The 26,583-nt window shown below is 43.7% G+C and overlaps 1 long non-coding RNA gene across 1 annotated transcript in view; it reads right to left on the bottom strand.

Annotated features, from left to right (window-relative positions):
- Positions 1–17,733, bottom strand: part of LOC143990059 (uncharacterized) — a 149,921-nt gene extending 132,188 nt beyond the window's left edge. Inside the window, exon 1 of the long non-coding RNA XR_013277130.1 lies at positions 17,612–17,733. This is a non-coding gene — a long non-coding RNA (uncharacterized LOC143990059). The remainder of the gene's footprint in view (positions 1–17,611) is intronic.
- Positions 17,734–26,583: the final 8,850 nt, after the last annotated feature.

The following is a 26,583-nucleotide window of genomic DNA, read 5'->3' as shown; positions in this document are numbered from 1 at the left end:
GACCCTGCCTGTCCACTACACTAACCCACAACACTGCCCCTACCTGTCCACTACACCGCCCCTGCCTGTCCACTACACCGCCCCTGCCTGTCCACTACACTAACCTACTACACTGCCCCTACCTAACCTACCAGTCCACTACACTGCCCCTACCTGTCCACTACACTAACCCACCTGTCCACTAAACTGCCCCCTCCTGTCTACTACACTAACCTACCAGTCCACTACACTGCCCAACCTGATCCCTACATTGACATACATGTCCACTACACTGCCCTACCTACCTTTCTAAACTGCCCCACCTGTCCACTACACTGACATACATGTCAACTACACTGACATACATGTCAACTACACTGACCTTCCTACCTGACCCACTGCACTCCGTCCTGCACTACTCCCCCACACATGTACAATCCAGGTAGATTTGTGGATTTTGCTTACCTGTCTCCAGGGCCTCCCTCCATGATGATCACCCATCAGATCAGTGCACTCCCCCAGCTGTTCCTCTGTATCCCACTCTGCGTGCACACTCATCTGCGCTAAGCACCGCACCGCACCGCACGCACACACCAGCCGCCCGAGTTCCGCACCTGAGGAATCATGGGGAACAGGCTGTACCACAGGAGTCCCTTGGCGGGGGGAGGGTGCTGCGGAGGAGTGCCTTGCCCGGGACATGCCTAACTGAATGAAATTCTAAGGTGGTGGGTGGGGCTGGAGTAAACACTTGCACAGTTGGGCCACTCTTGGGTCAGCAGTAATCATGGCAGCACAGGAATGATGTTGCACTTGGGACAGAGCACTGACCCCCCGTCTATACCATTGGGACTGCCTGGGCCAGATGACATCATCTGTGTCAACACCTACTGCTGCTATAGCTGGATTAACACTGGCAGCAAAGTAAACGTTGCCCTTAATTAAAATGGCGCCGGCCGGCGCCGCCTTGTATAGCGTCATTTCCGGTTTCGAAATAACGCGATACTACGGCCCAGCAGCCCCTATTGCCTTCTGGGATTGATAAAAAACATTTCCCAGGAGGCATAGCAGACGGGGGAAGACGCGCTCGGGCCGCGGCCGGAAACAGGAAGCTGAAACAACTACTAACTAAAAAACTGTGAGTTTAAAAAAAAAAAAAAAAATATATGCCAAATGTGTATAAGGGGCCAGAGAAGAAGGGGATGCAGAGGACTTAAAAAAGAGGGTGGAGCTCCACTTTAAGTTTGTCCAAAAAATTGTGAACCAAAAAATGACAACTTAAAAAAACTCAATATGCCTCTTACTAAATAAATTGGACTATCTACTTTCCAAAAAGGGGCAATTTGAGGGTATTTGTACTATCCTGACATTTTAGGGCCTCATGAAATGATTACAGTAGGACTGATCATTTTTCAAATATATACAGTATATCATAGTTTATGGACGCTATAACTTTCACACAGACTAAGTATTATACACTGTTTTGGGTTACTTATACCAAAGAAATGCAGCAGAATCCATTTTGGCCTAAATTTATGAAGAAAGATTACTAATTTGCAAAACTGTATAACAGAAACTAAGAAAACATTATTTTTTTCAAAATTGTCAGCATTTTTTCGCATACATAGCAAAAAAAAAATGTTAAATCCAGTGGTGAATAAATACCATTAAAAGAAAAAGAAAGCTCTATCTGTTTCAAAAAAAATTAAATTGGGTAGAGTGTTGCATGTCTGAGTAGTTGTCATTCAAAGGGGGTGAAAGTGTCCAGTATTGAAGTGGTTAAAGTTGTATTAAACCCAAAAGTAAATATTTATTATATGGTAGCTTGTCAATTCTTACATGTGATGGCTGCGTTCGTTTTCTTTTTTTAGGCTTGTTTCCTTTATTTTTCACTGAGTGATATGATCAGTAAGTCTGTTGTTTTTCAACATAACAAACTCTCCTACAGAATGTTTCAGTTACAGAGATGAGACAAACTATTCACCCCACTATCAGGGTGCTTATAATGATCAGCTATTATTTATGTAAAACCTTTATCCCAAAAGTAACAAAAGTGTTTGCTGTAACTGCTTATAAAATATTAGCTGAAGTTTAGCTTCAGCTAGTGTATCTAACACTCCCCTTCTGCCCCGGGGGCCCCCCTGTCCTTCCCTGCCCCCTCCCCCACATGCTGCGCTGCCAGCATTCCCCCTCCCACCTCCCGCCCACTGATTCGGGGATCTGTCAAGATGGACAGTGGCGAAGGAGATGGTAAAGGCATTGTTTACCAGCATTTTCCTTGTCTTAATGAACAGAGTCGGTGATCGCTACTGATCACTGGCTCTGTTATTTTTTGTTTTTTAATTCATTCATTACTATGCCTCAGTTTATGAATGAACAGGAAGCTCTGTACAGAACTATGAGCTGATGAATCTCAGTCCCTTTCTCTGTCTCAAAAATGAGACATCAGGGGTCTGTTTAGACCCCTGATATTTCATCAAAGACCCCCAACGAGGGTCCTAAAAAGTATGTAAAAAAAATAATAATAATACAATTGAAAAAAAATAAAAAATTAAATGGTAAAAAATTATAAAAAAATAAAACAAAAATAAAAAAATACTGACACCAGTGGCGGAATTACCAGGGTCGAACTTGCCACTGGGCTCTGGCATTTCGCCACTGTAGGGAGACCACAGGATGGCAGGAAGGTGGCCGGCTGTGGGAAGGGTCCAAGCTGGGGGCCCTACGTGATTTCTTGCAGCGGGACCCTGAGCGTTCTAGTTACACCTCTGGACCATGGAGAATGAATGTAGCCGCCCTCCAACATAGGGCTACATGGGTGCTTTTGGCACATGTGTATGGGGTGCAATTCTTTTACAAAGAGTTTTATTAACCGCTTCCCGACCGGCACACACTGATGTATGTTGGCAGAATGCGCAAAAGGCTGTACCCGTACGTCCCTTCATAATCCTTGGCTAGTGGGTGCACACATGCCGTGGGAGCGTGCCCGCGGGTCCCGCTGGCTTGATGTCCGCCAGTGGCCCGTGATCTCAACAAGGAGAGGCAGAACGGGGAAATGCCTATTTAAACACGGCATTTCCCTGTTCTGCCTAGTGACATGACAGGGATATATTGCTCCCTGTCATAGGGAGCAGTGATCTCTGCCATGTCCTAGGTAGCCCACCCCCCTACATTTAGAACACGCTGAGGGAAAACATTTAACCCCTTGATCGCCCCTAGAGTTTAGCTTCTTCCCTGCCAGTGACATTTACACAGAAATCAGTGGCTATTTTTAGCTCTGATCACTGTATAAATGTCAATGGTCCCAAAATAGTGTCAAAAGTGTCCGATCTGTCTGCCGCAATGTCACAGTCCCAATAAAAATTGCAGATCACCGCCATTACTAATAAAAAAAACAATAATAAAAATGCCATAAATCTATCCCCTATTTTGTAGATGCTATAACTTTTGCGCAAACCAATCAATATACACTTATTGATTGGTTTGAAGTGGCCTGAAGTGGTTAAAATTCAGTCCAATAGATTAGCTCAACATTTAGATGCTTACATTGCAAATAGAACATATAGTACAAAAAAGGAAAACAAAATAAAGAGGAATACTCGAGTCCTATAAATTTGGAGATAGGCGATATGTAACATCTGGAAGGTAAACATCACAGTCCGAAGTATCTTGGAACTCTGGAAAACACTGCATGATGTAAAAGAACAAAAATGTCCACACATAAAATTGAATGCAGCCAATCACAAAACCATATATTCAATGAATTTATATATAAAAGAGAATACTTTATACTAATGCTAAAAGGTTAGCAGTGTAACCATCATGGCCTGATAAACTAAGAGGAAGAAAGGGAAATGAGACTAGAAAAAGGAGTAAAGTGTATTGGGAGCAATTCACGTAAATATGGGGCCCTTCGGCACTAAGGACTGTGCCAAGAGGTTAAGAAAGAATACATTCTTGCCTATATACTGTATATTTTTTTTAAACCAAAGTTTAGTGTCACTTTAAAATGTCTTGCTGACCTCTGCTATCATTCAAGTTCTTTCATTTATTTCCAAGCCTATTCTATATCTATTATATCTATTCTATATAAAAAAATATAAAAATATATATATATATTATATATATATATATATATATATATATATATATATATATATATATATATATATATAAAATAACAGCTAGAAGCTGACTGTCTGCACTCTGCAACAAACAGCAAGAGTCTTTACTTCTCATAACTTCATACCATAAGGCGCCATGTTACTTTGTACAACCAATCAGATCATTATTTTCAGTCTTTAACCTACACTCTAACTTAATTGGTTGCAACCCAGACAATTTCCTTCTAATCTGTAAATGAATCACATTTTTTTAACATACCAATATTATAATGCTTAGAGAATGTTCCATTTTTCATGCTGTATTACATTGTACGCGGAAATGTTTATCTTCCAAGTTTCCCATTTGGCTCTCACACACACTGCCGTGCGGTCCTGTGTGGCCACATGATTCCCTTCCTTGTTGTGTGATATGATCGGTTTGTTTATTTGTCTAGCAGTTCATTGGAATTCATAAAAGAGGATAATATAACCCAATGGTTTTTTTTTCTCTTGAAGAGAATTACTTTTATGGAGCTCCGTTCACGACTGTTAGTGTAACACAACATAGTTCTCAAGGTACTTTGATCCTAGAGTAATTTTTAACTTTGTGACAGCAGCTTACATAAGACTATTTTTAAAGTGTAAATAAATAAATAAATAACTCTATGTCAGGGATATGTGACATTTGTGCGTTATCTAGTGTGTATGTAGGAAACATTCTTACATCATATCAATGAACATGATGTCATTAAGTATCTGGCACATCCTTCTGTCAGTACCAATCTGTTGTCTCTACTGTGGAAAATAGATACAGAAATGCATTTAACAAACACAAGACATTAGATGACAATCTTATAATCCATTTTTTATCTGGATAATGAGACAATCTCGTGTCTACAGAACACCCAGCAACCACCCTGACAGCCTTCAAGTGCTATGCTTAGCTTCAGAGATTCTACGCAAACAGGACCCCAGCTTTAAAACAGCTGGGACCTTGATGAGCATGAGTAGAATTTCAGCTGGGCTGCCTAGAAGGGTGGCAGCCCTTCAGGCTGGGAACTTCTCCTTGTGGACAAAAACAGGCAGCTCCAAACCCCACACTATTTATTCATTCCCATAGACACTTTCTGGACACTCTACCTCAGGGATTGGCTGAGACAACATAAATATTCAGATTGCTGGTTTGCCTTTCCAACTTACTACATTCTGGAATCAGAAAGCAGATGGAAACAATCAAACCTACAACCACCGGAGGAGTCCAGAACAGCCCAAGCAAGCACAAGCTGCTCCACTGATTACAGTGGAGCCAAAAATAAGTACATTAATCTAGCTTTCCTAGCAACTTACTGTATCTAGAGGGTGCTACACCTGAGTGTCAGTAGATGCTGTCTGATCACTGTTTAAATCTGTGCTGAGCAAACGGTTCAAATAATGCAGCTACCATACATAGCAACAGTGGCCCACAAGTTCACACTGTTTGATCATCATCTAAAGAGGTGGTGGGCCATCAGCTCCAATTGTCCAATAAATATCTACAACCATGGTGGGCAATCAAAAAAAATGTCTAACCAATACCTAGAGAAATTATGGCCATTAGAATCAACTTGGCCGGCTCACACTTATAAAAGTTGTGGGCACTCACTTCAAATAGCCCAACTCACATGTACAGCAGTTGTGGACCAGCGGTTCACACTGTCTGACCACCATCAACAGTCGTGGTGGGCAAAAAGTTCAAATTGTCCTAAAACATTTATTGTAGTGGTGGAAAACAAGTTCAAATTGTCGTACTAAATATTCCAAGGGGAGATGGGCAATCATATAAAAAAGTCCAAACAGTAATGACAGCCGGGGTGGAAAACCAGTGAAACAGCACAACAATCACCATTTGCAGTAGTGTTTGGCCACCAGTATCCACAGCAACGTGAGTGATCAGATCACATTCTCTGATCAATAGCTACAGAAGTGTTGGGAAATCAATTCAGATTGTCCAATCACCATCTGAAGCAGTGGTGGGCCACCAGTTCACATTGTCTGATGACCATCTACAGCAATGATGGGCAACCATTTATAACTATCGAACCATTATCAACAGCAGTGGTGGGCAATCTGTTAAAATTGGCTGATCACTATCTACAGTGGTGATGGACAATTCAAATTGTCCAACCAACATTTACAGCAGTGGTAGACTTATAATTAATAACTTCAAGGTGACCAGTTCAAATAGCACAACGACCATCTACAGCAGTCTGGGCAAACAGTTCAAGTTGTGCTAGTACTGATCTACATCAATCCTGAATAAACAGGTAAAACTATCCAACCATCTATCATCTATAGTAGTGGTGAGCAAACAGTTCCAAACCTGTACAGAGTTCCCCCCCATATAGAGATTGCTATGTATGGTCAAACATATTCATCATATGTTTTGGAAAGAATATCAAAGTTATAAAAGTGGATCAAATAACACCTCGTCCAGCCATGCTGTGCTGTGCAACCTCCCTCTACCACTACAATTCTCTGCATGTAAGACTTTCTATGGACAGCAGTAGAGGCAGGATCTTTCTAGAAATGACTAGGGATAAGCATAATATAATAACAAATGTATATAAATGCAGCTTGTGTAATTATTTTCTGTTATGTTAGCTTCCTCTAATGGCCTGCATAGGCTTAGAGAGGGTGGTGCAGTACTCTAAGACAATTAGGCCTTACTGCATTACTGCCATTAGATAAGGAGAGAGCAGAGTAAAAAAGTATTAGCTTAATCTCTGTTTAGAGAGGGGTGCTCAACCTGTGGCCTGCAGGCACATGTGGCCCTTGAGCCCCCTGATGTGGCCCTCAACCTCAAACCAGGGAAGCACATGCCCGGGGACGGAAAATTGTTGATCATGATCTGAGCTTGCCGACCCGCCATCCCAGAGCATCAGAGTTCATGAAGCCAATGCCAACAGTAGATCATAGTTACATAGTTAGTCAGGTTGAAAAAAGACACAAGTCCATCTAGTTCAACTATAAAAATAAATAAAAAATAATATCAAACAATCCCATATACCCAATCCTATAGCCCGAGTTGATCCAGAGGAAGGCAAAAAACCCCAGCAAAGCATGGTCCAATTTGCTACAGCAGGGAAAAAAATTCCTTCCTGACCTCCAAGAGGCAATCAGATTTTCCCTAGATAAACTTTACCTATAAATGTCAGTACCCAGTTATATTGTGTCCACTTAGGAAAGAATCCAGGCTTTTCTTAAAGCAATCTACTGAGCTGGCCAGAAACACCTCTGGAGGGATTCCACATTTTCACAGTTCTTACTGTGAAGAAACCGTTCCATATTTAGAGATGAAATCTCTTTTCCTCTAGACGTAAAGAGTGCCCCCTTGTCCTCTGTGTTGACTGTAAAGTGAATAACTCAAGACCAAGTTCCCTATATGGACCGCTTATATATTTGTACATGTTGATCATATCCCCCTTAATCTCCTCTTCTCAAGAGAGAATAAATTCAGTTCCTATAACCTTTCCTCATAGCTAAGTTTCTCTATGCCTCTTATCAGTTTGGTTGCCCTTCTCTGCACTTTCTCCAGTTCCCCGATAACCTTTTTGAGAACTAGTGCCCAAAATTGAACTGGATATTCCAGATGAGGTCTTACTAATAATTTGTACAGGGGAAAAATGATATCGCTCTCTCTGGAGTCCATACCTCTCTTAATGCAAGAAAGGACTTTGCTCGCTTTGGAAATCGCAGCTTGGCATTGCATACTATTATTGAGCTTATGATCTACCAAAACCCCCAGATCCTTCTTCACTACGGAAAAACCCTGCCTCATGCTCCAGGAGGCCCCTGCAGCCTCCCTGTCACACTCTGTTTTACATTTGGACAGGAGGGGCAGCAGCAGCGGGATTTACATGAACCAATCTTCTCAATTTCCCCCCTGCAACAACTAAAAGCTGGCTTCTCCTCCTCTCTCTCCCACTGGCATTCAGTGGCTGCAGGAGGAAAATGTTCATTATGCTATAAAAATAAAAAATTCTACATTCTGAACCATTTAATTTAATTGTGGCCTGCAACTGGTTACCAAATCATCTAAGTGGCCCTTGCTCTTCAAAAGGTTGCGCACCCTTAGTTTAGATCTTTTTTGTCCAATCAGAAGCCTGGAGACAGGTTGCTGACCAAGCTAAATTGCCTAAACGCAGTGGAAAAAAGCGTGGTCATTAAATCTGGTTGCTTCATACAGGGGTACCTGGGTCCCATCACTGGCTAAACATAATAAAAAAAAATTCAGAAGGTAAAATAATACATGTGTACTTGTTTTGAATGTGTATTCAACTATTCAACTGTTTGTCTTGAGTTAAAAAAAGCTAGACTGATCGACGATCTCTTTTCCCAGAGGATACAATTTAGGAATTCCAGTCATAAGGCCGAATGTTTTATATTCCTTTCTCATTTCAAATAATAATAATGTAATAAAGTCCTTATCACTCCTGCCAGTCCCATGCTGCTTCCTTTTTGGACGCCAGTTTAAAATATTGTTCCAAAAAGTTGGATTCTTCTTTAGACATCCAAACTTTGAAGAATGTTATCAGCACACTGGCTTTAATCACGGGCTGATTCAGAATGCCTTATAAATAAAAAAATAAATATATAAATCTTTTTTTTTTTTTTTTTTACTTGAACGTGGAACTGAGTGCTGACTACGTTGAAGGATCAACTCATTGTTTTTTACGAATGTGCTTTGTAATATTTCCAAGAGGAAACACGAACATCTCCAGTGATTCATACAGATATGCAGTATGAAATTTTGGCCGACCTCGGCTTTCTAGTCAGGTCTGACCCGCAGCACTGAACAGTGTGTATTACAAGCAGGTCCTGTGAGAAATTATTAGTGGCCGGCTTTCAAAGGAAAAAGATCATTGAAGAACTGATTGAAGGTGGGTAACCTATGATTCTCCTCTAGACCGGTGTGGAATTCCTGGTTCAAAACAGCTGTCAGATACAAAGATGTTTTGTTATAGTGTATGAAAAAGACCAAGAATAACAAACAAATCAACATTTTTGAGTAGGAACTGAAATGATCTTGGCAATCCAGGAAGTTTAAAACATTTTGTTCTGGAGTCAGTTAAGAAAACATCTCAAGATGGATCATACAGTTCAGTATAGTATGTAGAGATTGTCGTAAAGTAGCTGTAAGATCACAGAGGTTGCAGCAGTGACTGGGCCTGCTTTGAATAGGAAGCTGGGCATGCAAAGCGTATGTTTGTAATGGTGTTCCTCCTGCTCAATGTGCTGTTGGTTGTAGAACCTCTAATGTTAGAGCAGGTCTCTTGCAGGGGGTTGAGCATCCACAAGGAGTAAGATCACAAATGGGTGCTGCGGAAAGAAGAAGGGGCAGCACTTCTTTCTTGCCTTTACAAAGGAATTTTCTATTTCAATTATTTTTTTAGGATTTTATGCAAAAAGAGTAGAGCGTACAACTCTTACACAAACAGTAGTATCGGAAAAGAGATAAGATAGGGTCCCACAGCGCAAGTGGGTGTTATCAATATATTAATGGCAGACATAGCCAACAAAATCGCATATCATATTATCAACGTCTTTTGATAATTGAACCCATAAACACATGTCTGTCACACAAAGATAAACCACCCTATCAGGGCTCTCAGATAGCCCACGCAGGGGACATGGAAAAACATAATGGGTCAGCATTTACATAACCCATTGGCCAGCTGACGTGGGTCACAAACGCTTTCAAGTACTCCATATCAAAGAGCAAATATGGAAACCATAGAGGTCTAAAGTAGAAAGAAAAAAAGAGAAGAAAGAAAAAAAGGGGGGTGGGGATACAAGGGAAAGCTGCCCAAGAGAACCGTCAGAGAACCCACAGCCCCGATCTGCAACTCTTTAAGGCTGGGTTCACATTGCAGCGATGCGGGAACGCTGCGAATCCGCTGCGGGTTCCCACATCGCATGCCTCCCGGCGGCAGTTCACACTGCCCTATGCGAACTGCTAGGAGTGTCAGCGAAACGTTAATGACACCCCCAGATCAGTTCGCATATGGCAGTGCGATCTGCAAACTCGGACAGGAATCGGATCATTGGTGTGAACCTTCATGCGATCTGATTCTGCTGCGGACCAAAAAAAGGGTCCTGTGCGAGTTTGGGCCGGGTGCGATGCGAATTCAGCCATACAGATAGTATGGCTGAATTCGCATCGCACCCGGCCCAAACTTGCACAGATCAGATGTGATTTGCACTGCAGTGCGGTGCAAATCACATCCGATTCTCGTCACCGCTGCAATGTGAACCCAGGATAAATGTCAAAAGGTTGGAGATATTTAAGCCAAGGGTCCCAAACACGATCAAACCTAGTATATCTGTCTTTCAGTATGCTGAACAGCTTTTCATGTAACATGATCCAAGTTTACGAAAAAAATTTACTTAAAGCGGATTTCCAACCAAAAATGGAACTTCCGCTTTTCCGGTTTCTCCCCCACCTTCCCCCCTCCGGTCTCACATTTAGCACCTTTCAGGGGGAGCAGATACCTGTCTAATACAGGTATTTTGCTCCCACTTCCGGGCATAGATACCCGAGCTACCCGCTGGTATCTACGCCACTTCCCGTCCCACCCCCCACTGTATTCTGGGACGGATCCCAGAAAACAGCAGGGACCAGTGGGATAGTGCTTCCTGATTCCCTTACCGAGGATGGCGGCGGCAGCACCCGACAGCCGAGGAATAGATCAGCTTCGGGTGCCAACATCGCAGGTGCTCTGGACAGGTAAGTGTCCTTATTTTAAAGCAGCTGCAGTATTTGTAGCTGCTGACTTAAAAAAAAAAAAAGGTTAGGTTATGGTTTACTTTAGGGCCACAGATTAGGGCGGCAACTTGTAAGCTTAAAAATGTTACGTTGGCGGCAGGTTAAGTGTTTCAGAGGTAGAAGTTAGGTCTACTCTCTTCAGCTTGTTTCTGAAACTTTGGAAAACCTGATGATTTCTTCCACTGTTTCTAGACCTGTTGCTATATTTGAATTCTTGTTAAAATAATTAATAATTAATATTTCCCACCCTATAAATTGCATCTTAGGTGTCATTCAGGACTTACTACTATGTAAATATGTTTGAGCACTACTGCACATTCTCTATTTTTTATAAATTAATCCTTTCATTGTGGGAGGGGGGGCTTTGATCCCCTTCACAGATGCCTGGAAATGGTTGCATTTTGGGACCCTAGGTTGCATCTACTATACCCATACACTTACTCCTCTGGAACCAGAACTCTCATGATTAATAGGGATCAGCTTACAATTCTTATGCTCTGACCGAATCTTAGCTGTTCGAGCATTTGGATGAACATTCACCTGTTTTGTGAATTCTATAACAATTCTATAATATACCATTCAGGATTTTAGGGGGGGAACTCCATGCAAAAATAAAATCCCCCAAAATCTACATGAGACCTTTAGCCAACCTGCAGCCTACCTACCTAAGAACGTGCTTCCCCTTCCTCCTGAACCCTTATCCTCATCCAGGTGGCCCTCCATGTAGAGTGCATGTGGCCTGGTATGGTTTTAGGTCTTGGGGCACTTTTATTTTTCCTTGATTGTTGCATTGGTCCCTCTCAAAATGTATACCAGACCTCGAAGGTCTGGGGGGAACCCCATGCCTTTTTTATTGTGTAGGGCTCTCCCATTAACATCTATATGAAACTGACAATTCCTGAAGTGTCTCCTGAGTCCAATACAGCAAGTACTATTTACTCCTGCTGACCTCTATGTCACTCCAGTATCTTGTAATGAGTGGAGAACAGCATTAGCACTGTACCACAACAGTCCTCTCCCAGTTCTCTTCCAATCCAAGCTCTGCTGTACAGGAGGACTGCCATTGAGATTCAGTTATCTACAAAATGTAAAGATAACAGCCTTTTTTCAACCAGGGCGCCCTGAGGTTTTTTCAGAGGTGCCTTGGCAAAATGCCTACAAATTGCCCCAAAGTTGTATAAAAGGTTAATGAAACCTGTCTTTTAGTTACACAAAGTCACAGGTTTTCATTGTACACCATTACAACTTCTAGCTGCCAACTGCCTAAGGACCAATTACATCATCAGTTGATAAGGAGGATATCGCCTTTGTTTGACCTTCCCTTGCCTCTCTCGATCAGCTTTGGGGTCTCATCAGCTAAGTAATGTAGAAAAACTGAGGGAAAAGAGAAACATTTGAATACTAGTCAGTACCAGTTTGCAAAAGTATATTTGCTTTGGAAGAATAAATCACCTTTAACATTGGGTGTCCTATGTTTAGTGATGTTGCTGCAATATGTATAACTATCCAAATAGTTTTTACATTTTAGAAAGGGGTGCCTCAAGACTGTCCATCATTTTGTTCCTAATTTTAAAGGGTTCCTTGACTTAAAAAAGGTTGAGAATCACTGCATTACAGAATACAGAACTGTATTAATGTGTTTCTTTAAATATCTTCCTGGAGCTTTAAATCTATTATAATATTGGGTTAAAAATATGAAACTGTGCTCAGATCTTAATTATCCTGACAGTTTATGAGGGCATGCAGTAATTTCAAGGTATTTTATCAGAATCTGTCCATACCTCTAGTACACAATGTACATGTCAACTTATACAGTCAAAAACTACAACTGGCAGACAGCCAAAGCTGGGACAAGTTACTTACAAGCTACTAATATGGAGCAAAAGAAGTCACTGTACAAATATTTCTATATAGGCTTATACTAAAAAGTCTGCAAATACCAACCATATTTTAAAAATGACCAAATATAGAGTAAGCTAGGGGATTCTATAACATTGTGTCCAATACAGGAAAGCTTGTGTTGGAGACCTCACTGGACTGACTGGATTGGTCACTGGTCCTGAGTGGGTGGGTATTCATGTACGCAAAAAGAAAAGAATGCCTTCTAGTGGATAGTGCCCAGTGAGGAATGGTGCCGATGGGCCCTCTCTGGGATTGCGCTGCTGCCTTTTCTGTGTAACCTTAAAGAGGAAGTAAAGGCAGTTGAAAAAAAAAAAAGCAACCTGCAAGGCAAAGGCATAATGAGCTAGTATGCTTTGCATACTAGCTCATTATGAGTAACTTACCTGAGAACGAAGCCCCCAAAGCAGTCCTCCATCTTCATGTTCGCCGCTGCCATGTATCCCAGAGTGACTTCCGGGTCTCGCTGCTCCAGCGCTGTGATTCGCTGGAGCCGCGATGATGTCACTCCCGCGCATGTGCACGGGAGCTGACACGAGCGGCATATCGCCGTGATCTGCGGCCTGCCCAGTGCGCCTGTTTACGGCGCATGTTGGATTATCTGCCACTGGGTCAAAAGTATGTCAAGGGTGCAGGTTAAATAATAACTCTATACACACCACCCATTGACCACGCTATATTTATCTGCAATGTCGCCATTTTCTGTTTCTGATTATAATGCCACTCACTGGGTCTAGGTAGGTTGTATTCCCTTTTCCCTCGGGGCTTATCCTCTTCCCCTCCTTCCTCTATCCCAGCCCTTCCCTTGGCTTCATTGAACTTAGTTGCACTATGGTCATTATGCCTGTTTAAATTATGGTCTTCATTCATAATCTACACTTTACTTTTCTGTTTATCAGAATCGAAATTTTCCTATATAATTACCCCTGATGAAAGAACCTGAAATGCGTTGGGTAGCGCTAGGACTTATCCCAGATGTTGGACACTGAAAAATACTATCTAACATTGAACTGAAACGACTAGGGTAGGACCCACTAATTTGGGGTACTTTGTTGCAGAAAGTGGGCTTAGCACTATATGACCATATAGCGTGACCAAACCCCCGTATTTTTGAATATGTTTAGGTGTTTTTAACTAGCCGTGCAGGATAAAAGTCAATTTTGTATGTGTGGGCTGTAATGTGTTTTGTACTGTGAATCACTTCCTCACAACTCTTATAGAGTGCATAAAAGTGAGAAGAATGTAATGTACAGCCCAATGTACTGAATGCAGTGGTCAGGAGAGTGTCATGTGCAGCCCAATGCACTGAATGCAGTGGTCAGGAGAGTAAAATGTACAGCCCAGTGTACTGAGTGCAGTGGTCAGGAGAATGTCATGTACAGCACAGTGTACTGAGTGCAGTGGTCAGGAGAATATAATGTACAGCCCAGCGTACTAAGTGTAGTGGTCGGAAGAATGACATGTACAGCACAGCGTACTGAATGCAGCAGTCGAGAGTATGATTCATGCAGTGTAACACAAAGCACAAAAATGTGCAGTGGAAAACTAACATCCCCACTGTGAAATATGGTGGTGGCAGCATCATGTTGTGGGGATGCTTTTCTTCTGCAGGGACAGGAAAGCTGGTCAGAGTTAATCAGAAGAGGGTTGGAGCCTAATGCGGGGCAATATTAGAAGAAATTCTGTTAGAGTATGCAAAAGAATTGAGACTGGGGCGGAGGGTCACCTTCCAAAAAGGACAATGACCCTAAACATACAGCCAGATCTACAAACTTTAAAATTTATCCCTGACCTGTCTGGTGTGTTCCTTGGCCTTCATGATGGTGTTTGTTCACTAACAAACCTATAAGTGCTTCACAGATTTTATACTGAGATAGAATTATATACAGATGGACTCTATTTATAAATCAGGTGACTTCTGAAGGCAATTGGTTTTGCTCGATTTTAGTTAGGGGTATCAGAGTAAAGGGATCTGAATACAAATGCACACCACACTTTTCAGATATTTATTTGTATAAAAAATAGAAAACCATTTATCGTTTTCCTTCCACTTCACAATTATGTGCCACTTTGTGTTGGTCTATCACATTAAATCCCATTAAAATGCATTTATGTTTTTAGTTGTAATATGACAAAATGTGGAACATTTCAATGGGTATGACTACCTTTTCAGGGCACTGTAGCACCCCTCTTCTACCACTGCACCCTCTCAGCTTCTTTCTTCCACCACTATACCTCCATCACTCCTACTCCACATCCACCTACTCCACCACTGTACCCCAGCACCCATATCCCACCACTGTTCCCTAATTCAACCACTGAACTTCCAACACCTGTGTGCCAACCCTGCTCAGTTGTGGAATCATGACCTGGGACACCCAACAGGAATGCTATATCTCTGCAAATACAATAACCAGTTAAATATGAGATGGATGAGAATTTAGTGATAGACTTTAAAAACAATAATATGAAATGTTAGTTTATAAATTATAAATAGCCACTGGGACACCTTTTCTTCACAATACGGTGGTCCAAGAACCCTGTGCGCTCTGTGATTTGATCAAATTCTGGTCTACTGATCTCTTACCCCACAGGGGTCCATTCAGTTTAAATCCATTATCTTGGGGGAAACCTCACAATATAGAAAACATTTTGAAACCCATCCTCAACTTTACAAAACAGTTGGTTGTGATTTTAGTGTACCCCTGCTTTCATTTACCATATTCAATACAGTTTACCTTTAAAGTTGGAGTAGGTCCACATATTCACGAGTAAACGACTCCAAATGTGGCAAGCATAAAAAGGACCTTATTATAGAATTACTGTCCTGTGTTTGGACAATATTGAGTTCCAGCCTTTCAAATAGTTTTAAGGAGTGAGATGTTTTGTCATACTGTGAACAAATGACTGTGGTGTGATAAGCCAGCCTCTTAGAGTCCATTAACAAGTGCGCGATAAGATTAGGATACTAATTGAGACAGATAAGCATTTTATTTCATCGTTTATGTGTTAAGTGTTTTTCCATTAGCTGCTACAGAGAAATGTTCAGTAATTGGCAAATAGTGACCATGGGTAGTCAATGCTTGTGTGTGACAAAATCAGCATCATTGATAGTCTGTTGCTTTAAAAAGAACTAGAGGCAAATGTAAGAACCCCTATATAACCTATATAAGTTATATTCTTAAAGTGGGCCTGAGCTCAAAAATTGGGGGACATCTAGAAATGTTAATTGTGTCCAAGCAGTCCTATGAAAAAAGTACTTATGTCTGAGAAATAGCAATGCAAGGAATGAGAGTGAACCTAGGCATAGTGCATACAGTCTTGTAGGTGAAGTCCGAAGTACCCGAACTTTGGGAAGAACCACAAGACAAGGTTAATTGAAACTGGTTTTATGTTGTGGAAAATGAGAAGGCACAGTAGAAAGATATAACAGTGGCAATGTATATGAAGGGAAGTACACGGTTTTCTGATAGGCAGAATAACAGTTGGGAAGAAGAAAATGCTCAGCGGTGCTGTAAATCCCACTTACAATTTGGAAGAGCCAGAGTAATACTTAGTTGGAGGGGTTGTGGCAATGCTGAAAAATATTGCTCAGTTAGGTCTTTTCAGTATAAAGTGGCTGGTGGTAAAGTCTGCTTTCAGACTCTATGCAGCAGGGATACTCTGTAAAGTTAACCAACACTTTCCTGCTCACCCGAAACCTCTTCTTACTGCTGTACCTGTCCTTTCTCTACTCAGTGGAGCTCTCTCTAACCTACTGCCTCACTACAGGTGCGCTGAATGACAGGCCCCCTATATTTATTATACTATGTGCTGCTCACTGTTATCCTTGCTGGAGGTGCTGGCATGAGGAAGCAAAGCCTTGCCTCTATCAAGATCACTTCCACGTGGATATGCAATTAAATCCTGTAAAAAACTAAATCAGCATCAGGAATACTACAGGCAATACTGGTGAGTAGTCATTTGCACTTTCTTTGGGGCATAGCTTCCAGACATCTGTTTCTTTTTAAAAAACACGGACTGTAGGAAGGTGGGGGGGGGGGGGACTTGCCATATTGTGCAACTGTGCACCAGCTCAGTTGCACATTATGGCAGACTTTTTCACAAGGTCCATGCTCAGGGTCGGTTCACACTGGTTCTCATGCATTCCTGCGTGGTTCAGTTTTGTTAGCCCACTCAATTGAAAGGGCTGCTAAATCCATGGGAACACACAAAAGTTAGTGCAGGTACTACACTTGTTCAGATCACACCGTGCCAAGCCATGTACTGTGTGTGTACCATGCTGTTTTGTGGCCGTAAATGCGCTGTGTTTGTGAGATGTGTTTGCGACGCCATTAACACCCCAGTCCAGAGCACTTGCTCAACTATGCACAAAAACATAGGAAATGGAGTGCAGAGAATGGCAGCAGGTGCTCTGGACCGATGAGCCAAAATGTGAAATATTTTCTGTAGCGTGAGGCAGTTTGTTCATGAAGGGATGGAGAGAGGCACAATAATGAGTATCTGCAGCAGGTTACAGTGAAACATGGTGGAGGTTCCTTGCAAGTTTGGAGCTGCATTTCTGCAAATAGAGTTGAAGATTTGGACAGGATTAAGGGTGTCCTCAATGCTTAGAAATACAAGCAGATACTTATCCTTAATGCCATACCATCAGGAAGGTGTGTGATTGGCCCCAAATTTATTCTGCAGCAGGACATCGACCCCAAACAAACAGCCAATGTCATTAAGAACTATCTTCGGCGTATAGAAGAACAAGTCCTGGAAGTAATTGCTTGACCCCCACAAAGCTCTTTTCACAGATCAGATGCGGAGCTGATCTCTGTCTTACCTTTACTGCTGTAGTTCGGCAGGCACCTGTTGTTCCACGGGCTTGTGTTCAGCTCTGGCTGCACTCTGCAGCTATGGGTGTCGCCGGCTTCACCTGTTGCTTAATATATCATTCCTTCCTGCTACTTCCAGTCCAGCCCCCCCATGCGCTTCTCTATTTAAATTTCTCTCAGACCAGTCCCTAGTTGCTTGAGCAATGCTTGTCTCTGAGCTCCCTTCGTGTAACCTGTTTCAACCTGACCTCTCGTGAACTGATCTCTTGTGTATCGACTCGGCTAGTCCTCCTGATTATAATAGAAAAGTCAGCTAGTCCTCCTGATTACATTGTCTGCTGCCCGCCCTGACCTTGGCTTATTATCCGGCCCTCCTTTGCTTTATCCATCCAACCATCCTTGTCTGACAGTGTCTTCTGGTACTCCCCTAGCCAGCAGGGTGAACCCAGGGGCCGTGACCTGGGATCAGCACGCAGCTAAGCCCAAACCCTTGTGAGGGGGTGCCTGGCAGAATACCGGCTTACTCCACGCCCTGGGGGATCCCGTGTCACCTGCTCAGATGTGGGCTCACTGTAGTAGTACTGTGACAGTTTGCTCAAACCATGAGCTCCTCAGAGAGTCGGCCACTGACCGAGGATCAAATGCAACATCTACTTCTGAGACTTAACTCCCAGCAAGCAAATCAAGAGTAAATAATGCTGGTTCTACAGGATCTTGCCTCCTATCTGGATCGTCTGCAACTCACTGCAGCTTCAGCTCCTCTCATTCCTGCTTCCGCTTCAGCTGCTCCCGTGTTACCTACTATACCTGGCAATCCCTGCTTGGCTCTGCCACCGCCACCTTCATTTTTCTGGCAACCCTAAGGCTTGTCAGGGCTTCGTTAATCAGTGTTCCATCCACTTTGAACTTTCCAACCACCATTTTCCAACTGATCGTAACAAAGTTGTATATATCATCTCTCTCCTTTCCGGTGATGCTCTAGCTTGGGCCTCCCCACTCTGGAAATCACACGATTCTATCACCTCTGACCTCCAGTACTTTTTGGATCCATTCCGGAAAACTTTTGATGAGCCCCATCATCCTTGGCCTTCTATGGTTGCAGAAACACTCCCCACATCTTGACTGGAGCTCTAGACAAGTATTGGCTTGGGGTCCTCAGTGTCAACAATTAGGTATTTCCAAGGTACTACCACCTCCTTCCATCCTCTGGCTGAGACCTCCACAACTCCCATGTTGCCTTCCCAATATCAGTCCTTCCGAGATGTTTTCTGCAAAAAGTGTGCTGATCACCTTCTTCCTCATAGAGACTATGACTGCTCCATTGATCTCTTACCGGGGACCTCTCCTCTCTGAGGCCGAGTCTACCCTTTATCTATCCCAGAGACACAAGCCATGTCTGAATACATTCAGGAAAATCTGCAAAAGGGTTTTATCAGGAAATCGAACTCACCTGAGGCAGGTTTGTCTTTGTAGGGAAAAAAGATGGTTCACTCCGTCCATGCATCCACTACAGGGGTCTTAACGCCATCACAGTGAAGAACCGATAACTTCTTCCTTTCATTTTGGAACTCTTTGACAGACTGCAAGGTTCTCATGTTTTTACTAAATTGGATCTTAGAGGGGCCAGAATTTAATAAGAATCCAGGAAGGAGATGAGTGGAAGACTGCCTTTGACACCAGGGAGGGACATTATGAATACCTTGTGATGCCCTTTGGCTTATGCAATGCCCCAGCTGTCTTCCAAAATTTGGTTAATGAGATCTTCCACGACTTCGGCCCATCTCTGAGTGGCCCCAGCCCTCTGGTCTTAAAGCTACCCAACGCTTTTTGGGCTTCACCTATTACTATCATCAATTCATTCGTAATTACTCCACCTTGGTGGCCCCTATTACATCTCTCACCCGCAAGGGTGTCAATGCCCGGCTCTGGTCCCCTGAAGCCATTGATGCTTTCCATAAACTCAAGGCAGCCTTCCTCTCCACCCCAATTCTCCTAGTCTGGACACTGCAAAACCCTTTTCTATGGAGGTTGATGCCTCTTCAGTAGGAGTCAGGCCGTCCTACTCCAAGCTCAGAAGGGCAAGTCTCAGCCTTGCGGATTCTTTTCCAGAAGTTTTCTGATGCAGAAAAGAACTATACCATTGGGGACCGTGAGCTACTGGCTATAAATAAACTAGCTCTTCAAGAATGGCGACATCTTCTAGATGGTTCTCCCCATTGTATTACCATCTATACTGATCATAAAAATCTTCAGTATTTACAATCTGTGAAATGCTTCAACCCACGTCAAACTTGCTGGGCCCTCTTTTACTTTAACCTTTGCTTACTTCAACTTCAACATTACCTTTCGTCCAGGTGCCAAAAACCTTCAAGCCGATGCCTTGTCCAGGTCGTTTGATGTCAATGATTCTGAGAATCACATATATCCTGGTCCGATCATCCCTCCACGTCGTATTCTATCCACTACTCAGCTCCGGTCTACGCAGCCTCCAGGTAAAACTTTTGTAGTTCTCGCACTTCATCCCAAACTCCTTGCATGGGCACATGACTCCAAGTTCTCTGGACATCCTGGTATACTTCTTACTTGTGACCTTCTTCAGCTTCATTACTGGTGGTCCTCTCTTCATAAGGATGTCAAAGAATACGTTCAAGCTTGTATGGTTTGTGTACTATCCAAGTCTTTCACGTTCGCCCCAGCTGGGTTGCTTCTGTCCTTACCAGTTCCCACTATACCTTAGCATTGTATTTCCATGGACTTTATCTCCTATCTGCCCCCCTCAACAGATTCTACTGTCATCTGGGTAGTGGTGGATCGTTTCTCCAAAATGTGTCACTTGATTCCTCTCCCAGGCCTACCTTCTGCTCCCAGTCTTGCCACAACTTTCATTAAGGAGATCGTTCGTCTTCATGGGACGCCATCACATATCATCTCTGATAGAGGAGTTAAATTTTTTGTTTTTAGAGAGCCTTGGCCAGCTCCTTTGGAATTAAATTGGATTTTTCATCTGCCTTTCATCCCCAGTCCAATGGGCAAACGGCGTCAATCGAAATATAGAACGTTTTCTCCTTCACCTCAGCCAACCAAGAAGACTGGGTGGACCTTCATCTAACTGCTTCCAGGCATAAAACGGCAGCAGGTCATCACCGTCCTGCTCCTAAGTTCCTGCCTGGCGATAGAGTTTGTCTCTCTAATAAGCTCCGGGTGCCCCCAGTGAAATTTGCCCCTCACTTCATTGGTCCATTTCCTGTTCTCCGTCAGATCAATCCAGTTGCTTTCAAGCTCCGTCTGCCCTCTCATCTCAGGATACCCAATGCCTTTCATGTCTCCCTGATCAGGCCACTGGTCGTCAATCGCTTCTCTCACCTTCTTCTCACCCCGCTCCTGTGGCTGATACCATGGATCAGTATGGGATTAAAGAAATATTGGACTCCAAATACTCCGGAGGGAAGCTACTCTATCTGATTGATTGAAAGGGCTAAGGTCCGGAGGAGAGGTCTTGGGTTCCTGCCACCGATGACCAGATTCCATCGGAAATTTCCCTCCAAGCCAGTCCCCAGACGTGTAGGGGGACCACGTAAGCGGGGGGGGGGGGTTACTGTCACAGATCAGCTTCGGAGCTGATCTGTGTCTTACCTTTGTTGCTGTAGGTCGGCTGGCACCTGTTGTTCCACTAGCTTATGTTCAGCTCTGGCTGCACTCTGCAGCTATGGGTGTCGCCCCTTTCACCTGTTGTTTAATATATTATTCCTTCCTGCTACTTCCCGTCCAGTGCCCCATGTGTTTCTCTATTTAAAGTCCTCTCAGAACAGTTTCTGGTTGCTTGTCTCTGAGCTCCCTTTGTGTAACCTGTTTCAACCTGACCTCTCCTGAACCGATCTCGTGTGTATCAACTCGGCTAGTCCTCCTGATTACATTGTTTGCTGCCCGCCCTGACCTTGGCTCGTTATCCGGCCCTCCTTTGCTTCATCCATCCAGCCATCCTTGTCTGACAGTGTCTTCTGGTACTCCCCTAGCGAGCAGGGTGAACCCGGGGGTTGTGACCTAGGGTCAGCACGCAGCTAAGCCCAAACCCTCATGAGGGGGTCCCTGGCAGAATACCGGCTGGCTCTTAGACTCCACGCCCTGGGGAACCCATGTCACCTGCTCGCCCCTGGGCACACTGTAGTAGCACCGTGACAGCTCTGATCTTAGCATCGAGTCTATCTGGGATTACATGAAAAGACAGAAGGATATGAGCCTATATCCACAGAAGATCTGTGGTTAGTTATCCAAGATGTTTGGAACAACCTACCTGCTAAGTTCCTGCAAAAACTGCGAGCAAGTGTACATAGAATAATTGATGCTGTTTTGAAGGCAAAGGGTGGTCACACCAACTATTGATTTGATTTGGATTTCTCTTCTGTTCATTTACTTTCCATTTTGTTAACTGATAAAATAAACTATTAAACACTTGGGGTCTAAATACACAGCAGCTGTGTTTCATGTTTCTAACACGGGGAAGAGGAATGTAAGCAGATTCCAGGAAGTGTAGTTGGGACACATAGAGAAATGCTTGTAGGCTCAGAAAATATAATCTGACTCCTCAAGGTACAGTAGCATTGAGAGACATTGATAGAACCTATGACTGGTCTTCCTAAATAAAACATTCTGCAAGGGCCATTACTTGCTGGAAAATACTTTATTTTTTTACAGGAGTTGCTCATTAAATCTGTTCCCTGTCTCACACTATGTCCTTCCATGGGCATGTTGAACCAGACTTCATGGCTATTAGAATGATGAATGGAGACGAGCAAATGAAAGCATTGGAATCCAGATGTGTTCCAGATTGTCCCTACCCATTTACTCTCCAATGGTGCAGGCTGCTGCTAGTTTTCTGTAAGAGCATTATTATTGGTAAAGCTGGGTTGACCCTTAGCAGTTCAATACATTAGTTAAAAATATATTTATTCTTAACCTAGTGCGCATACTACAGGCAGCATTAAGCTGCAGAATGTGGCAGGTGAGCGTCACTGAAAGGTGCAGTTTTACCTTTAACCACTAGTCCTGACTATTACCTTATTACCTAATTATAATTACCTTATCGGCTGATTCCGTTGCTTCCATACCCAAATATATCTCTATGCATAGGGGGACAGCGTATATGAATAATTGACACAACACAGTTGCTTCATACACTGTTCCACTTTATTCTGGCTCAGACAAGGTGTTAAGTATGGATGAAAGGTGGGCATTACCGACAGGGCAGGACTTACCATTGGGCTTGACTGGGCTCAAGCCCATGGGCCCCGCCCAATAGGGGGCCCCGCCGAGATACATAGCCGAGTGTACTCGGCTCAGCTCTGCTCACAGTCACACCCAGTCCCGACCTATGATGGACATAACACAGGGACTGGGCGTGACTGTGAGCCAAGCCGAGTACACTACTCCCGGCTCCTCTCGGGACTGCAAGAGGACCCGAGAGCCGTGGAGAGGACCAGAGAGCTGACGAGAGGACCCGAGAGCCGCCGAGATACACAGGACTCTGTATCTCGGCGGCGCCATTTTTAAACTTCAAGACTGCAATGACAAGGCTGCAAATGACACTGGGGCAAGGCTGTAAATGACATGGCTACACTGACAAGGCTGCAAATGACACTGCCAGGCTGCATTTATGGGCATTTAAATGTAATTTCAATTTAATTAAATTTTTCCTTAAAACTCCCTCCTAAACTTGGGGTGCATGTTATACGCCGATAAATACTATAATGTATAGAAGGTAGGGCCCGAAAGTGACTCAAGCCCAGGGGCCCCCACCACCCTAAGTCCTGCCCTGATTACCGATCATCTTCCACCAATAAGGGGCACATATTCAAATGACACATTTCCTTTTAACATACAATCAACCAATCATAGGCATTAACTCTTTATCTAAGCAAACCCATCATGTCACATTATACTATGTCACATTATATTATGTCACCCAATCAGATATAACTCAAGACTATCCCATGACAACTAAAGTCCCCTATGTCTGGTTTCAATTTCAACACAAGTTCACTTCTTAAACAACAATATATATTTATTTGATCAGCAAAATGATAGCTTTAACTGCTTGCCACCCTCCCACCGTCAAATGACGGCGGGGAGGTGCGGCTCTCGTTCTGGGACGCCATCATTTGACGGCATCCCACCGCGGCCGCACCGTGTTGCTAGGACACGCCACGACTCTGATCTCTGGGAAGAGCCGTAACCACGGCTTTTTAACCATGTGATTGGCTGTGTCCAATCACAACCGGTCACATGTAAACAAGGAAGTGCTGGTAATCCACACTCCTAGCCTCACACTGTCAGAGTGTGAGGAGAGGAGATCCCATCAGCGGCATCTCCTCGCAGAGGACAGCTAGGAATGTAATCAGGGCACTGATCATCAGTGCCCTGATTACAATATTGTAAAATAGTGTCACAAATCTGTGCCCACCATTGCCCACCAATGCCAGCTATCGGTGGCCATCAGTGGCAGAAACCAGTGCCCACCACTGCCCACAAGTGCCACCAATCAGTGCCCATTAGCGATGTCAGTCAGTGTTGGCCATCAATGCTACCTATCAATGCCTATCACTGCTGTCAATCAATTGCCATCAGTGTCACCCATCAGTGCCACTCATCAATGCCCATCAGTGCCCACCAGTGCCACCTAACAGTGCCCATCAGTGCCACCTATCAGTGTCCATACGTGCGGCATTTTAGTGCCTCCTCATCAGTGCCACCTAATCAGTGCCCATAAGTGCCGCCTCATCAGTGCCCATAAGTCCCACCTCATCAATGCCCACCAGTTCAGCCTATCAGTGCCGCCTCATCAGCGCACATCAGTGAAGGATAAAAATTACTTATTTACAAAATTTACTAACAGAAAAAAAGTAAAAAACATTATTTTTTTTAAAAATGTTTGGTCTTTTTTTTTTTTTTTTTTTAAATGAAAAAGCCAGCAGTGATTAAATACCACCAAAAGAAAGCTCTATTTGTGTAAATAAAATGATAAAAAAATTGTTTGGGTGCAGTGTAGCACGACATTCAAAGTGTGACAGCCTTGAAAGCTGAAAAATGGCTTGAGCAGGAAGGGGGTGTAAGTGCCTGGTAGGCAAGTGGTTAAAGAAGCAGTTCATCGTGTATTAGATTGCAAAACACAAGGGGAGTTTTTACATGACCCTTTCCGTCACTTTATACCCCCACCATAGCTCTCAGCTGCCCGTCACTTGGAGGGACTTTCCTTCTTTTGAGACTAAATCCATCTCTCTCTCTCGTGAAGCCTCCATTGTGCTTTTTGGTCTGACATATATATTTCTAAAGAAAACATACTCTTTTACTACCAAAAGTATTATGTTGTACCAACATTTTTATCCAACCTCTATATCACTGCATTTACTACTTTGAAAAGAAAACTATTTCCTAGCACAGCCTCTCCCTCTTTTTCTGGGAGTGTCTAATTACTGTCTGTACTGGCCCAGTTCCTGTTTGCTGGGGCTGCCATTATAACTAAGATAAAGTGTGTGAGCCTGAGAAATGTATTTAATAGTTCTGCTGCCATCTTGTCTCTCCACCACAACTCCCCCAACACACATTGTAGCCTGAAGCTGAATAAACAGCACAGAACCATATAATCAGAGGCTGCAGTGCCACTAATGCCCCGTACACACGATCGGACTATCCAGCAGACTTAGTCTGGCGGACAATCCATCAGACTTTGCAGCGGAGGTCCGCCGGACTTTCCGAACGAGTGGACTTGCACACAAACGACCACACACGAATGGACTTTCCGGAGGACAATCTGCCGGACTCTTGGCAGAGGTCCGCTGGACTTTCCAAATGGACGGACTTGCCCACACACGGACTAAAGTCTGTTCATTTTGAACGTGATTTCAGGTGCGACAGGACTAGAGAAGGAAGTCAATCTCGAGATTGCCACCTTGCGAGCCCCGTCGCCTGGTATTTTAGCTTTAATGGTAACCCCTACGCTGAAAAATGACGTGGGGTCCTCCCAAAGTCCATACCAGACCCTTATCTGAGCACGCGGACCGGACGGTCAGGAAAGGGGGTGGGGGCGAGCAAGTGCCTCCCCCTCCTGAACCGTACCATGCTGCATGCCCTCAACATGGGGGGGTGGGTGCTTTGAGGAAGGGGGGCACCCTGCGGCCCACCCAACCCAAAGCACCTTGTCCCCATGTTGATGAGGACAAGGGCCTCTTGCCGACAACCCTGGCCATTGGTTGTCGGGGTCTGCGGGCGGGGGGCTTATCAGAATTCGGGAGCCCCCTTTAATAAGGTGGCCCCCAGATTCTTGCCTGCAGCCCTATGTGAATGAGTATGGGGTACATTGTACCCCTACCCATTCACCTGAGGAGAAAAGTGTCAATAAAAAAACACCCTACACAGGTTTTTAAAGAAGTTTATTAGGCAGCTCTGGGGGTCTTCTTCCGACTTCGGGTGTCTCTTCCGACTCCTCCGAGCTTTCCGGTTCTTCTCGCCAAGCTCCTACGCTACCTTCTGCTCTTTTGCCGCTCTTTTGCTAGTGGAGGAGCCCAGCTTTCTCCTTTGTCATTGTCACCGTCTTCTTCTTCTTCTTCTCTCCCACTGTAATGATGTGGACACCGTGAGTGGCGACTTATATAGGCATAAGCGGCAGGGTCACCGGGTGATGTCCGCCGGATAGTCCGATTGTGTGTATGGAGCATAAGAAGGCCTGTGATAAGTCAGACTAATGGTTGGGATATATCCATTCTGATTAGCAGAAAACTGATTGGTGGTATTTGTATTTGATGTTCCCTAATTGCTGTAATTATCAAATACAACTGCAGAAAAAATGAAATGCTTACAGTCATGTATCTTGTTTTGATTTGCACCAAAATGCTATACAAGCTAAAACATTTTTCTGGGATTGGAAATGAGATGTATAGCAAGACATAATGAAAGTGTCACTGGTAATTTAATGCGTAAAATAATCCCT

The sequence above is a fragment of the Lithobates pipiens genome, unplaced genomic scaffold, assembly GCF_037356315.1.
Source record: "Lithobates pipiens isolate NorthernLeopardFrog02 unplaced genomic scaffold, aLitPip1_a1.2 Scaffold_18, whole genome shotgun sequence".
Taxonomy (NCBI): domain Eukaryota; kingdom Metazoa; phylum Chordata; class Amphibia; order Anura; family Ranidae; genus Lithobates; species Lithobates pipiens.
Note: the sequence above shows the minus strand (reverse complement) of the source record. Positions and strands in the feature narration are given on the sequence as shown.